This window comes from Xenopus tropicalis, chromosome 5 (genome assembly GCF_000004195.4).
Source record: "Xenopus tropicalis strain Nigerian chromosome 5, UCB_Xtro_10.0, whole genome shotgun sequence".
NCBI classification, from domain to species: domain Eukaryota; kingdom Metazoa; phylum Chordata; class Amphibia; order Anura; family Pipidae; genus Xenopus; species Xenopus tropicalis.
In genome coordinates this window covers 19,380,994-19,398,345 of record NC_030681.2, presented here as the reverse complement: position 1 = coordinate 19,398,345, position 17,352 = coordinate 19,380,994, and positions in this window count along the sequence as shown.

Here is a 17,352-nt window from a genome sequence, read left to right as displayed (position 1 = left end):
CTGCAAAATATTTGCAAATCTTGCAAGAGATTCACAATGTGGCGAAAAATTTGTGAAACAGCAAAAATGTTGCTTGGCAAAAAAAAAATTTTGTGCATGATTTTTTGTTGTGTGGGTTAAAAAAGCGACGCACAGCACAACTGTTTGTTGACGAGGGCAGCAATTTTTTGTCATGCACTGAATTTTTCTGCACTGAATTTTGTCGCCCGTTTCGCAAAACAAACCGCCAATGGCAAAACTCTGCAATGTGCAGTGAATCCATGCCTGGCGAATTATTTCGCCCATCATTAGCGGTTGCACAGAATAGAGTGCACCAGACCTAAACCTCACAGATAGATAAAATGTAACAGCCAATCAGGGATAGCGTTGAGCGGAATTTTTCAGCAGGCATGGATTTGCGATGAATTTCCGCGTTTCACCATTGACTTTTTTTGCGTAACAGGCTCAAAAATGTGGCAAAAGTTGTAAAAAGTTGCTTGCATCAAAAAAGTCGCACAATAGCTGTGTTTTGTGAGTTCTTCAGGGAACCTCTTACATGTTCTGTAACAATTCCACAAGATGACTTTTAATTTTATTTAACAATATGGGGTCCTTTTCTCTAAATACATTTTTATAAAATTCCCTTAAGGTCCCCATACATGGGCCGATAGAAGCTGCCGATATGGGTCCCTTGGAACGACTCGGCAGCTTATCGGCCCGTGTAGGGGCAGAAACAATCGGACTGGCCGACCGATATCTGGCCTGAAATTGGCCAGATATCGATCGGCCAGGTTAGAAAATCCCGTCTGATTGGGGACCGCATCGGCTCGTTGATGCGGTCCCCGAACCGACTGCCCCATTGCCCCATTGCCGGCTGCCCCATCGCCAAGCGAGCGGATCTGCCCGTGTTTGGCCACCTTAAGTCTGACTGGCAAAGAATCTCCTGAATACTAGAATTTCTCTAAGTGATTCTTAACTTTGCTCTATGTGCAAGGATTTGTGGCCCCTTTCTCTTTAACTAAAGTGCATTAAAGGATAATTAGACAGTGAGAAGGGCAGACTGCGGGGCCTCATGAAAATGTTTGGGGTATCTATGCACGACATTGAATTCCATTGCTGCACTTAAACTGCTCTCACCCTAATAAAATTAAGTCCGAAGGCTGGCGGTATTTGTTATGGTAATCTAATTTAATCAATTGATTGATATGTACTTTTGTTTAAAAGAAATATACTCTGGTAACATGAGAATGTGTCACCTCATCAAAATAAAGATAATAGCATGTGAACTACATTAGAGTCATTTCAGCAACTGCCGGCTCCTGCGCTAATGGAATTTCATTTGTTTGAAAGTCGCCCATCTATAATTTCTATACCGGCAGAAATTGCAGCCGCAGGGTTACTATAGGAGAGGTTCCTTAGTATTCAATGGGAACACATACACAGAATAGGCTTTAAAGGGGAACTGTGGCTTCTGATATATCACTGTAATCTGTTTCTTTGAAAGGTTTGAATAAATATCATTTTTATATGCTGAAATCCAGCTGCAAAACATTTCTTCTCTTTCTGCCTTATTTGAAATCCTGGCAGGGGAGGAGGGACTAAAACATTGATGTTACAAATTGTGACAACTTCTCCACAGTTTACAGACAGCATGCAGGAACTACATAACCCACAATGCATTTCACTGTGATGTTCCCTTCCTTATTGACATCACATGTGCATGCAGTGGCGTAACAATCGAGGAAGCCCCGGGGGACAGGGGGGGTCGGGACCGCAGGGTCACACCCTAACCCACATTACACCCTAACCTTCTGACTGGCCCACAGCCTGGGCATCTACCATCCGAGAAGTCGTGAATAGTGATGAACAAATCTGTCCCATCTCACTTTGCCAAAAAAGATGAGGCAACCGATATTGACAAAACCCTTCGATAACGGTCATCTTGTCGATTGTTAATGCTGAATTGTCAGATAGGGGCAGGATTCTTCTGTTTATACCAGCAAATCTAATGATTTAGCTTTCCACCAATGGTCATAGGAAAGATCGGAATGGTAATGTGTATGGCCACCTAAAGTTTGCCCAGGAGCAGGAACCAATCAGCAGGTAGAATTTACTGGCCACCTGTTCAAAAGGAAACATTTTATTTATTGCTATGGGTTACTGCTGTCGGGCAAACTTAGTGCCTTTTTAGTAAATCACTAGCTACATTATAGGATGTTGTTCAAGGTTACATTCCCACTGTGTATTAAAGGAGAAGGAAAGGCTAATAAAGAGTTAATCTCAAGCTGCAGGCATATCCTCTGTTGTCTCAATAGTGGCCTTAAGTCCCCCCATATTTCACCTGTTCAGATGATCAGAAGCCAAACAGGAAGAAAAAACACTGAGCTGTGTAAAGAAAGTTCCCATAATGCCTCACTCCTGCACCAAGACCAAGACCGGTGTACATGCTCAGTTTGCAAGACTATGAGGAAGCTGCCTGCCGATTGGCTCAGATCCACATTCCTAAGGGAAAGAGTGAGTTCTTAGCATTCTTGAGGGAGGGGGGAGCAGGAGAGGGGAGAGAGCTGTGTGTCTCTGGCACAGGAAAACAAAGAGACAACAAATCTTTTGATAGAGGTCTCTGTGAGTGCTTTTGGCTGTATTTACATAGACTTTTCTGATAAAGCTTACTTAGTTTTTAACTTTTTTTAAAAAAAAAGCCTTGTCCAGTGTATCTGACAGGACAGACATGGAAAAAATGGCAGCTTGGTTGAGAGGAACATTTCCACAATGTGAGAAGGTTTGGTCTAGATGGGATCTAGGCAACAGATACATGCAGGTCTCCTGTATATAAAATGACTGCAAATCTAAATACACTTTGTGTTCTTTTCCCTAATAATGTTAGCCCCGGAGCAGCAAAGTCGGAGGAGGGGCTGCATGACCCAGCCCTGCATCACTAGCGGGGATAGGTCAGTTCAAGGCAAAAGGGGGGGGGGGGAAAGAAAGGGGGAGGAGAGGGTATATAGGAGAGTAGTTAGGGCTGGCTATTCACCATCTTGGAAGATAGCAGCAGAGGAAAGGTCCCCACCCACCCTCCCTTAGCTGGGGGTTGGTTCTATTGGGTTACTTAATGTTTCTAGTTGTCACTCATGTGGCCTGGAGGGTTAGGGGTACACAGTATTTAGCTAGAAAGGGGCGGAGAAACAGGATACTGACGCGGACGAACGGCGTCATGGTAGTTGTCACAGCTTTGGCAGGTCCTTGTCAGTCTGCCAGGGAGGGAAGCTGGTTCTGGTATGCCAGATCAGGTAGAGTGGATGGTCTAACCCCTAAGGTGGGTGACCATTGGTGGATGGAATAAGAAAGGTGCGCTATAAAGCACTGGGTGGGTACTGAACATGGCTAATTGAGAGAGGGGACCGGATAGGTCCCGGAGTGGCGGCGGTTATCCTCTGAGCTAGGGATTGGGCGGCTGGAGGATAGCATGGCTCAGGGTGGTTGTGGAAGGGCAGACTGGCAAGGGTCTCGGGGTCAGTGTTTCCGGTTCGTTAATGTTTTGCACTTATTATTTGATGTATTGTTATGACTAAATATGTTACAAGTTTGTATTTAATCTATTTGCACTGTTTGTATTTATAAATAAAGCTGTGGCCATTATCATTTCCAACAATTATATTGTCACGCAGTTTTTATTGGTGAGTAAGGTGTGAGCAAGTGTAGGTGGATGCGTGGGTCATGTAAAATTATACAAACTGGATCAATGACTTGTATAAAGGTAATTCCTTTGTTCTTATGGGGATTGTGCTTCATTTAGGTGCCTGCCGAGGGATAACCCAAAACAATACAGTGAGAACTCAATTTTACATGTAACATGTTAAACTTTATGATTTGAAAAATATGTTTCTAAAAATCCCATAGGAATAAATAGAATGCGGGTGAGTTTTTATGTATTAAAGGAACAGTAACACCAAAAAAATGAAAGTGTATAAAAGTAACTAAAATATAATGTACTGCTGCCCTGCACTGGTAAAAGTTGTGTGTTTACTTCAGAAAGTCTACTATAATTTATATAAATAAGCTGCTGTGTAGCCATGGGGGCAGCCATTCAAAGGAGAAAAGGCACAGGCACATAGCAGATAACAGATAAAACACTATTGTATTCTACAGAGCTTATCCGTTATCTGCTATGTAACCTGTGCCTTTTCTCCTTTTTTCCAGCTTGAATGGCTGCCCCCGTGGCTACACAGCAGCTTATTATATAAATTATAGTAGTGTTACTGTAACAAACACACCAGTTTTAAAGCTTTTTTATTTTTTGGTGTTACCGTTCCTTTAAGCGCTAAATAAATCTGCCCCTTAATGGAGGTACAGTTTCTACTCAACATAAAATGCATCAAAACCAGTATAAATGCCGTTTTATAGCACCGCGCTGCTCATTTTTCTATAAATAAATGTCAACCCAAACTGACTTGGGATTGGCAGTCAGGTTTAATTGAAAAAACCCATGATTGGCCGCTCAATATTATGTCGCATTAGAAGAATTAGGAACAGATAGAACAGGAATTAGTTAAAATCAAACCGTAGCTTGTATAACTTTCACGACAAGGTTGTTTTGCCAAAAGTTAGTAAATGCTGTTTAGCAGCCTAAATCTGTAGTAAATTTGCAGGAATAGTAGGCTTGAAGAAATTAGACATGTTCAATTAGCACAACATTGGGGTATGAAAAAAACATCAGCTGTTGGAGGCCGGCCAGTTTCTGGGAGGAAGAATATGGCTAAACACTCCTGCTTGGGGTTAGATCTGCTAGATAATGTATGTTTGAAGGAAGTATGCTTATAAAGGATTTTCCAGCGTTATAAGAATAGAAAACAAAGACATTCAAGCCTAAAGCTCTGTAATCTCAGCTGCTCCGGGAAATATAAAACCGGTGACACTGGCGGCGCAAGCTGTCCAGTCATGTTTGGAGTTTGCTGAAAGGATAATGAGATGTTAGACGGGTTATTCAAATTGAATTTGGTTTTGTATAAATCTCTTTCCTTGCACCTTAGGCTCCTTCCTGTCTCCTGTGAGTCATGTATCAGGGGCTGAAACCCTAGAACGTCTCTGCCATAGACAACTCCGGGAGAAGTAACCCGATCCATTCTGCCATTCAGCGATGGGCTTTTATGAATGGGTATCACAATATAGAGAAAATGTCCAGGATACATAAAAGGAATGCTTTTTCCCCCCCATGTTTTAATAATTAATTGAGTTTGATGTATAGACATTTGAAGGTACATGACATTCGATCTATTTGTACCTAACGTTGTAATGATTTTTGTGGAGTTACCGGGGGAAAGTAATATTTAAGATACTCGGCGGGGCTTGGTTTTACTGTCCCGGTGTTATTTAACAGATGTACACGTATAAATTGGTTTGTAATTGTGCAATGGAAATGGAGATAGAACTTATAAACCTTAAACCTATGGACATCGCTGAAACATTAGCCCCCAAAAATGATATTGAAAAATATTCAGACACACACACATATTTTATACCAATATTCCCTTTAGAGCTTGGCCAAGTGGTATTGGCACCCAAAAGCAATACTTGGCCACGTGCCCTTAACTCCCCACCCATTTGCTTGCAACCCTCTGCCATCTGCCTCCATGGAGGAGGTTGGGGAGGGCAAATACAAGGGCAGATAAGCTGCCTGTGTAAGCTGTCAGAAGGGGCCAAATTGACAGGTTAAATCTGCCCATGTATCGCCACAGAATGGTTATCTTCACCTTTGCACCCTCTCAACCTGTGACACCACTGGGTGAAAATTTTGTTACATAGTTACATAGTTTCATAGGGTTGAAAAAAGACCATTGTCCATCAAGTTCAACCCATCCGAGTAAACCCAGCACACAACCTATACTTACCAATCTATACACTCACATACATAAACTATATATACAACCAGTAATACTAACTGTAGATATTAGTATCACAATAGCCTTGGATATTCTGCTTGTTCAAAAACTCATCCAACTCATCCAAAATTTTGTTGGTTAATTAGCTCCAGTAACCACTAATTCCACTGCCCTTTGCTTTGTTCCCCACCTGTACATACTCTACGGGGAGATCAATAGTAGGAAGACTTGTTTAAAAGTGAATCAGGGACAAGTGATTTGGAGTTTAACAAGGGGTTCAACAAGGAAAGTCATGGCAAAGTTCCTACTTTTTAGATAAACAAACTCCCCTGGGGATATTTACTACACAACATAAGGAGTGTTTCATTACTCTTGCTAATGATATCCATATTACAGTTGTTTGTGCTGCTTCTATACTCCAACGTCCAACTACTACTACTACAGAGGTACAACCGTTTCATATCTGACTATGAAGATTTTCATTCATCCAGCTCATGGTATATCTAGTATAAATAAATCTAGAGCAACTGGACTTGCTGAGTAATCATTGAAGACATTTTACTACTCATCCAAGCAGCTTCTTTAGAAGAAAGTTGCTCTAGATTTACTTATACTAGATATGCCATGAGCTGGATGAATGAATGGTGAATGGCAGCAATTGTACATGTATTAAGCCAATCACAGCCTCCATGTGGCACAGATCTCTTTTTCAGCTGAAGAAGCCCTGGCCATTTTGTTGAGCCGTGGGTTAGTTTTGGGGGTAAGAAGGAGATTTTCCTTTCTTTTTCTTTCAAACAGAAATGTCATACTGTAAAGGCATGCAAACAATGCAAGGATCTATAGTGTTCTCATTCTTAAATAATTACCTCTTTTATTATTTATACCTGTCATGTTGGGCCAAACTATATCCGCAGATTGTGTCACAGCCTTGGTAACCGTATCTCTGGTTAATAGCCGGATAACATGAGCTCTGCTAGAGCGTATCCCTGTGTGTATTATTAGCCAAACGGTATGTAAATGTAGCAAAGTGTCGCATTTAATGTCCTGCAATATAATATAAATCTGCAATGAAACCAGGATGTGCCGCTGCCCAGCAGTAAGTAATAAGCGGAAGATTTGTAATTAAATTCCTGGCTGTAATTGATAGTCACCATAGGCTCGACTGAATGCAGAAAGGGGAGTATTAGAACTGTCACATGATGAGCCCCTTTCAGCTTACAAACAATGGGGCACTTTTACTAACGTGGCCCCCAAACTTATACTGACACAATACTTTTGAAAATTTCCTCCAGACTTCCCCCCCACGATCCATATTTTTACTCAAGATTTTGGGGAAAAGCTGCGTGTTTATTCCACACGGGCTTCTATACAAGTCATGGAACTCCGAAGGTGACTTCTAATATCCTTATTTTTTTACAACAGAGGAAGCATTATTTATTATAATACAGGTATAGGACCTGTTATCCAGAATGCTCGGGACCAAGGGTATTCCGGATAAGGGATCTTTCCCTAAGTTGGATCTTCATGCCTTAAGTCTACTAAGAAATCAATAAAACATTAATTAAACCCAATAGGATTATTTTACATCCAGGAAGGATTAATTATATCAAGTACAGGTACTGTTTTATTATTACAGAGAAAAGGGAATCATTTAACCATGAAATAAACCCAATAGGGCTGTTCTGCCCCCAATAAGGGGTAATTATATCTTAGTTGGGATCAAGTACAGGTACTGTTTTATTATTACAGAGAAAAGGGAATCATTTAACCATTAAATAAACCCAATAGGGCTGTTCTGCCCCCAATAAGGGGTAATTATATCTTAGTTGGGATCAAGTACAGGTACTGTTTTATTATTACAGAGAAAAGGGAATCATTTAACCATTAAATAAACCCAATAGGGCTGTTCTGCCCCCAATAAGGGGTAATTATATCTTAGTTGGGATCAAATACAAAGCACTGTTTTATTTTTACAGAGAAAAAGGAAATCAATTTTAAAAATCTGAATTATTTGATTAAAATGTAGTCTATGGGAGACGGGCTTTCTGTAATTTGGAGCTTTCTGGATATCGGGTTTCCCATACCTGTACACAAGTTTCAGTGAGTCATGTGACAGAAATGACATCACTAAGCACTGATTATAACTGATGACATCAGCAAGCATTGATTGTAAGATAATTTATGGGATATTTATAACTTGTGTGTGTTATTGAAGATGCTTATTGTAGCTAGCCTGATTAAAAGCTCAGTTTTTTTCCTTGTATAACATAATTATAATGTAATTATAATTAAAGTATAATGTGTCCCTTGAACAATGTGGCATATGAAATAATCTCCCCACTGCATGGAAGTAGTTGGGCAGCACTGCCAGAAATGAAAGAGATATGGGTTATTTGAGGCTCATGATCTCCGTGGGGCGTTTGCATTCAGTCGGTTACGGGTACAGATCTGGTAGTTGGATGCGACAGTAAAAGCTTCAGGCCTCCGTTGCATTCTGAGAGTTGGATGCTGCCCCATTTATGCCTGTTAGAATTTATTGAAGTACAATAGTACTGCACTAAGACAAATAGGAGAGTCATGGGAAACCTAAATCCTAAAGGCATTAGAGGGAAGTATAGCAACTTGCTCCATCTGTGCTTCTCATCACCTCCCCAACACCAGCGATATTGCAGTTTAGTTTCATTCTAATTTTGTTCTTTAAGTATATGCAGCGTTCCATATATATGAGGAAAGCCATTATTAATGATTATCTTATGCTGGTCGAGTGGCCGAAAGCAGACTTCACTGATACGGACTTTAACCTTTAATATAACAGAAAAGGCCACTTATATGTCTAGTTGTTTGTGTTTTGTAGGCTCATAAAGTTAAATATCAGAAATGCCCCAGTTGTGGGATAACAATAACTCTGGGATTATGGGGAAAAACCCTCTGCATTATAGGTAAAAAAACATGGAGTTTTGTGTCCAAAAATGCACGCTGTACCTGTGTTTGTAAATGATTCCTATTGGGTGAGCCATAGACCTAATTGTAAGAATAAGCAAACAGGAATAGCACTGGCCTGTCAACATAAGCTCCCTGGTTTTATTCCAGACAGGTCCCGACATTCACCCTTTGCTACCATGTAGGAGAGAATCAGTCCCCTGGAATCTAGGCATATAAATAAAGTGTGAGGACATATCAGACAAAAATCAGGGATGCAAGGTACATTTAATTAAAAATAAATGCTGCTCAATAAAGCCTGTTGATGACCAATAGTGATTATGAAGCTCTCTTATAACTGTGAAGATTTTCATTCATCCAGGTCATGGTATATCTAGTATAAATAAATCTAAATAAAGCGCCAACATATTCCGCAGTGCTGTACAATAATTGGGTTTCATACATTGGACATACAGAGTAACATATAAAGCAACCAATAACCGATACAAGAGGTTAAGAGGGCCCTGCCCAAAAGAGCTTACAATCTACAAGGAGAAAGGGTTGAGACACAAGGTGTGGGAATGGGCGTGACAGAGTTGTGAGAGGTGGGGCACAGGGTGTTGCTAAACTAGATTAGGGTAAGCTTCTCTAAATAAATGTGTTTTTAGAGATCTCTTGAAGGCAGAGAGATTGGGAGAAAGTCTGACAGTTTGTGGGAGCGAATTCCAGAGAAGGGGGGCAGCCCTTGCAAAGGCTTGAATGTGAGTGTGTGAGGAGGGAATGAGAGAGGAGTTGAGGAGCAGGTCAGTAGGGAGAGTAACAAGCGGGTTGGTTGGTACCTAGAGATGAGTTCAGAGATGTAGGGTGGGGCAGAGTTATGGACTGCTTTGAATGTGAGAGTCATGAGTTTGAATTTTATCCTGGATGGTAGGGGAAGCCAGTGCAGGGATTGGCAGAGCGGCATGGCAGAGGAGGAGCGGTTGGAGAGGTGTATGAGCCGGGCAGCAGTATTCATTATGGACTGGAGAGGGGACAGTCTTTGGAGGGGAAGGCCAATTAATAGGGAGTTACAGTAGTCCAGGCGAGATATTATAAGAGAGTGAATAAGAATTTTGGCAGCATCTTGGGTGATAAATGATCGGATTTTGGAGATATTTCTTAGGTGAAAGTGACATGATTTTATAAGTGATTGGATATGAGGGGTGAAGGACAGGGCAGAATCAAGGATAACCCCAAGGCACCGGGCCTGGGAAGATGGGGTGATGGTAGAATTGTTAACCGTTATAGATACCTCGGGAACAATGTGGGCGTTGGATGGGGGAAAGAGAACCAGTTCAGTATTGGAGAGGTTTAATTTAAGGTAACGTTGGGACATCCAAGTGGAGATAGCGGACAGGCAGGAAGAGACACGAGTTAGAAGCTCTGGGTTGAGATCAGGAGAGGAAAGATAGATCTGAGTATTGTCAGCATAGAGGTGGTACTGAAAGCCAAAAGAACTGATTAGTTTGCCAAGTGAGGAGGTATAGAGAGAAAATAGTAAGCGGCCCAGGACAGAGCCTTGGGGAACCCCGACAGAAAGAGGCAAGGGAGAAGGTGATTCCCCATTGTAAGAGACACTGAAGGATCGATCTGAGAGATAAGATGAAAACCAGGATAAGGCAGTGTCACGAAGGCCAAGAGAGCGGAGAGTCTGGAGGAGAAGAAGGTGATCCACAGTGTCAAAAGCAGTATGATAAAGCAAAGCAAAGGGTGTGAATCTCCAGTATTAAAACCAAGGAACAATTTGAATTCCCCAGGCTTCTGCTGCATTGCTCTGAGTCCCCTCATTTGCCAGTTGCCTAGAAATCTGTTTCATTTCAGTTTTTCCCTTTGACTAAAATCAGTTCCACCATCCAGCTTTGAAGCAATAAAGTCTCTCGGCTACAGTCCCGCTAATCGGATTTGCATATCTATGAGGGGAATATAATAGCATGAAAAATATGTGTAATTATCTGCATATGGATCCAATAAAACCACTTTAAAACGTACCAACTGCTACTGACCAATCAGAGGGTTCGCCCTCAGCAAATGAACATTTTTTCCCCCCCTAAAGTATAAAAGTGCAAAATGTTACAAAGCAGAATTTTAAATGATATGAGAGAATAATAATCATTTCCTCCAAGGTATTCAATGTAATAAATTCAATGGAAATGGAGTGCCCGGCTTGGGAAAGGCGCTAGTGTGAATGCACTTTAGCAACCACTGTCGTTCAACTCCCCTTTTCACCTCATTTTTTTTACAGTATTTTGTGCGAGTGAAACCGTATATTTCGTACAATAATCAGCGATGGCGAGGATTGATGTGTATTCCTTGGACATGACGTCCGGCCTCTTTGCCAAGTGGATTATATGCCTCCTGGATTCTACATCTTTTATGTTGCTGGATGGTTCCAAGTTTGTGAAATCATCTCTCCGAGTGAACGTTGTGGTAGCAACTGTTTCTATATGATGGAATGGATGTTCGCGGACAGTTAAGTGCCTTGTGGTATCGTAATCACGTGCCCTAGAAGTGTTCATGGGAGCTTTATGGACCGACACATATTTTCCCCCCACAAAATAAACGCCAAGGTGGCAGAGTGAAATGCCTTTCTTTAAATACATGTTTGAATAGGAGTTTTTGGTTAGTTAAAATGCACTTTTGTCTGTCAACTACCTTTAAAAACGTTTAAACATGACTGCTCCTTATACTATAATCTGTGCACTACTGGTGTTGGGAATGTGAGACTCAATTAACCATGGAAACAAAGAATAAGTATATGTATATATATAAACCCTTTTGCACTATAATATATACTCAAACATACTCCAAGAACTATAAGTAGGGGCCATGGGGTCTTAATGGGGGATTCAAGGCAAACAAATCCAACAAAGGTGTAAAAGTGGGGCAGTGGAAATGTATCCTTTGGCGTAATGAATGGCATTTCACCATCTAGAAATTGGATAAATCTTAGTTTGGCAAATGCCAGTAGGACACAACCTGGAGGAGGAATAATGATGTGGGGCTGTTATGCATGGTTTGGGCCAGGGGCCCTGGGGTATTGAAAGCAATACTTAAGGCTTCAGTGTGCAACGGTGTTCTTGGCAAGTCTGTGCTTCCTACTTTGTGGCAACAGTTTGGGGCTCTTTCTGTTTCAGGACAATAATGGCCCCATGTACAAAGTAATCAAGGTATTGAATGGGTTGGCTGAGATGATAATGGACAGATAGCTGACTTTAACTGAACTGAATACCTGTAGGATGAACTGGGACACCAACTGCCAGCAAGGCCTGACCCCTAACATCAGAGCCCAGCATCACTAATGCTCTTGTGGCTGAATGGAAGAAAATTCCACCAACTCAGTTCCAACATCTAGTGGAAACTCTCAGAATGATAGAGGCTGTTATAGTGGCATCAGGAAATTCATATTAATACCCTCTTTTTAAGAATGAAATGTTGGAAAAGCACATCTGGATACTTATGGCCATATATTGCTGCTCTTTGCTAGTTGTATTGTGTTGTTTGTGTTGTTTGTTTGTGGCTTCTGTAAAGAATGGTTGTACCATGCTTCCAGCAACTTGGTCCAACCTGATTTTGTCCTTTTTACTTTCTATTAAAGTGTCCTGCAGCAATCCCTAAATTGGCATGTATCACCATAGCATAAATATACCCAGACAACGCACTAAACAACAACCCCACTAGGCCTGGATTTGTAAGAAGGCTGCAAAGGCATGGGCCTGGGGAGGCAAAAATTGGGCCGGCATGTCGCCACAGTGGCCTGGGTGGGAGATATTGGCAGCAGTTTGAATCTCCCACCCACCCAGTCCCCAGTGGAAGTGTTCAATAGCGGCGTAACAAAAGAAGCTCTGACTTTGGGTAAGACGGGTTGTAAGTGGAGGGACAGGGTTTGGTGGGGATTGGATGTGAGCGATGGGCCTAGGGGAAGTGCCCGATCAACCGGTGCCAGTGCTCAATCACTTGCCAGGCCCAGGAGTTAGCTTATTTGTTAGTCTATGGGGGTAGGCTGTTTCTAGGCTGCATTTTGGTGCTACTGATTCTAGGCAAAATTGCAATTGTTGTTCCTTAATAAAGATTTATTTTCTAAATACCGGCAAAGGCCAATCTGAACTCTCTGGAGTAACTCTCTGTTGTTAGTCTCGGAAGGAGGCATTACTTTAGCCAATCACAGACTAGCCATTTATTCTTTCCCAATCACAGGGCAAGGAATGATCACCTGGGAGCACATCAGTCAGCTTAATTTGTAAATGTCACTTCCCTTGATGGCAATATTAAACCATATGGCAACACAATTGGTTTGCATGTTCTTGGGCAGGTACTTTGCTGAACTGCATGTGTTAACTCAAGGCTCATAGCAGTGAAATGTTTAAAATGATATCTTACAGTCCCTGGGAAAGAGATTACTCAGCAAGTCTTACTTCAGAAAATATGGGGGTTATTACTCCAGACACACTAATTACCAATAACACAAGCAGGGACTTTAAATGTTGCTGTTTTCACTTAAATATAATATTATTGTTTTTATAATAAAGAAACTGCCCACTTAGAATGCCCAAGACTGTGTATTTACCTAATGTCATAATTGCACATGAAAGTTTGGGGTGAAAATGTAGAAAAACCATAAGTATTTCAATCTGTGCTTCAGAAAGGCAAGCCGACAGTTAAGAATGTTCTCACTGCCGTCCCAACGTGTCAGAAGTAGCAGAGCTCTCATTCTGTGCATCTATGATGGATGATAGGGGACTCTGCCTAAGACATGAGCTGGTTTGTTTTATTTGCAGATTACAGCCACATTCTTCATTAAGACAGCCATTGCGTTTCTAGAGTTTTTCAGGATCTGAAGGCTTCCATATGTCAAAGGCTTGCGCTACTGCTACAGTGACTTGGCAAAGAGTCTGGTGAAACTGAAGAGTCCGACCTGAGAACATTGAGCTTCACTATCGATAGACACATGGGAATGCAGGGGATTCCCTCAACTTGTGTTTCAGAGATGGAAGCCAAGTCAGCCGTGACAGCTGGCGAGCCACAGATTTGCCACTACTCAGAATATTCTCAGAATGGCTAATTTTACCCAATAATGAGCAGATTCTTCTAAGGACAGTGAGTGCCTGCCCCTAGGTTCTTACAGTCTTATTCTGGGATTGTGAGGGCTGGGTTGGACTAGGTCTCCTAGTGTCAGGGATTTAAGGGGAAAACCCCAATGCACGGATAAGATAGTGGGGAATCTTTCAGGCAAGGAACTGTGTGGGAACAAACTGGGCAGACTGGGTCAGGACAGAACAGGACCAAAGAAGGAGCAGGGACAGGAAGAGAGCAGGAACAGGGCCGGAGCAGTAAGAAGGCAAGGGAGGGTGATAGCAAGAAAGAGCTAGAGCTAGGGGCACACCATGTGACTCAAGCCAAAACTGCCTTAATGCTCAAGATAGAAAATGAGGTATGGGAAGTGCTAACTGGCTTGACCTCAAATAACCAATCAGCCTGCAGGGATGTTGTAGGAAAGGCTGATAGAGGGATCAGCTTGAAACTTCTGGCCCAGTGGTAAGAAAGAGCAGCTATCCAGCAGGACGTTCCTAGTTCAAATCCTGCCAAGGCCCGACACCTAATCCCACTAGAGCACCTGGCACCCGGAGGCCCTACCTACTGTATGTCCTTTCTGGTCCTGCCTTAGTCTTGCCTGTCCTGTCTCTATTCCCACTCCTGTCTGTCCTGTCCCCAGGGCCGGAACTAGGGGTAGGAAGAAGGGTCTAGGGTGCAACACTTGGGACGCAGGGCACAAACCTCTTCTGCCTAGCTACCCCTAGTTCTGGCACTTCTTTCCAGTTGGAAACAGGGCTGGGACTAAGGGTAGTCAGAAGAGGTACATACCTAGGGTGCAACAGGGGTGGGCTCTAGGCAGGTACCTCATCTATCGCTAGCCCCTAGTCCCAGCCCTTGTCACCCACTGCCTGCTGATTAGGGGTTCACCAAATTCAGGGCCTTGTTTGGATTCAGCCAAATCCTAGCATTTTTTTGCAGGATTGTATATGGCTGAAGATTGACTCCGTTCAGCCAAACTTAGGCCAAACGCTTATGTCATGTGACTTTCAGACACTGGATAACTGAACGCAGCAATTTATTTATTTCCCAGGTGATCATTCTCAAATATAAATATGCAACTGAGCATTTCAGGCCCGGTAGGAATTCGGCTGAATATTTTTACTTTCTGCATTTAGAGAGCAAGCTCCTGCCCATAGTAAGTTGGTGCAAATACATAGATGAATAAAGCTCCAATATGCACATAAGCCCTATTTATTAATTAAATAAATTATCCTTTTCAGAAGAAGATGCTCTTTTTATCCAACCTCAAACCAAGTTGCTTCTGTGCAGCAATGACCTGCGCTGGGAATCAGTGCCAAGGTGCCAGATACGCCGAGCGCTATGCCAGGAGTTACGTTACCCAATCCCTTTGCCGTAGCCGCTCCTGGGTCATTTCTTTTGTTATGAAGAAATCTTGAAATGATATTACTGAACTTTTTCTTCCAGAGATTTTATAGAGACAACTTGGCAAGCGGTGCGCTTGATTCTTCTTACCACTCCTCAGTGCCTCCAACACTTACATCACCTTCAGCAGGGATCGTCCAACCATAGCTTGATGCGATACGCAGCGCTGTCTTTCCATACCCCTCAATGATCTCTTCAGCTTGCATCATTCCATCACTTAAAGGCCCAGTAACACCTCAAAATAATGAATGCTTATAGCCAATACATGAAGGTGTTCTCATAGCCTGTAAGCTGTGCTTTAGCTGTATTTTAATTTCTGCCACTTGTGTGTTTGCTTTATATTTTATTACTCATGTGAAGATTTTTTTCTTTGTCTGTACTAGAAATGGTAAGTTACCATGGCTGGAAGAAAAGGACTCCATGGTTTAAGACAGGGAAAGAAAGAGAGAGAAAGAGAGGTGCCTTTTGGGTGACTTGCCCTACACTGGAGTGGCCTGTGGAGATGCCAGGACAGGACTGCTTTACTGCGCTGATGTGCAACTGGAGTTCAAACAGATTGGCAGGCACCGTACATGGGCAAATATCTGCCACTCGGTTTGAAGGGGCTTTTATTAGCAAATTTATTGTATATCTGTAACTATGGGATGGACTAAGAGGGGCTTTAGGCAAATGTTGCACCTTAAAGAGAAGCTTAAGTTAAAAAAAAGTCCAACAAACTCCTGTGTTTATGATACTGCACTAATGTTAATCTGTAATTTTTCTTGCTCAGTCAACACCTTTGCCCCCAGGTGCAGTAACCCATAGCAACCAATAGGATGTTTGCTTTTAAACAGGTGACCAGTAAGTGCTTCCTGATCATTGGTTGCTATAGGTGATCAGATCAGTAGTAAACTTTGCACCTTGCAGTAATAATAATGTCTAAGAACCACTGGTGCCAAACATACACGTGTTCCTATTAGCAGTGTTCCACAGGGCTCCAATCAAAAATGTGCTTTCATTATTCTGCAAGTAGTACAATGATCAAAGCTAATTTCTGATTGGTTGCAGTAAGTCACTACACAATAAGGACTTGCCCAAAATATTTTTTTTTTTAACTAGGGCCCCAAACGCAAGAGAGAGTTTGCTTTACAGCTCCTCTGTATTCTCTATGTTCTTATAAACAGATATCTCACATACAGAGCAGGACTCGGCACAGATGCTCAGGCAGTTAAGGGATGTAGAAAGCTTGTGTCCCTGTCACATTTTTTTTTCCCCCTTTTCATCTCTTTTAAATTCTCTGCCAAGTCTGATACATCCCAAACCCTTCTGTCTAGAGATCAGTGTCAAATGTAAAACTTGTTTATTACACTTGGCACAGACAAAGGAAAATGGTGTTGTGCATCTGGTTATTTTTATACAATGTCTTATTTCATTTACCTTATATAACATTGGCTCCAGCCCCGAGGGAGCAATGTGTAAGATGAATGCCTTTCTATAGTCTCTATCTTCCTGCGCTGGCTTTGCTATACAGAATATATTGGCTGGGGGAGAAGCTGCAGAGCCGTATGGAAGGGAGGTGCTACTGTATGTTTAGGAATGAATATCCTGTTTTTTCCCTCCTGAATTAACTGTGAAAATGATTTATTTGAATCGGGATACTGTATCAGTTGTGTTTATTGTATGCATTTAAATTGCATTTGTTATAACCAGGTACATGTACTGAATAGAAATATCATGACTGAATCTACTTTGCTCTTAAATACATCTAGGGCAGGGTATGGGCATCCAAGGTATTCTATCAGCCCCCTCCCTGCCAATGGCTTCCAAAAATTGCTGTCATAACTTTGATACAATCCAGCCCATGTACATATAGAAATCCAGCCCATGTACATATAGAAATCCAGCCCATGTACATATAGAAATCCAGCCCATGTACATATAGAAATCCAGCCCATGTACATATAGAAATACAGCCCATGTACATATAGAAATCCAGCCCATGTACATATAGAAATCCAGCCCATGTACATATAGAAATCCAGCCCATGTACATATAGAAATACAGCCCATGTACATATAGAAATAC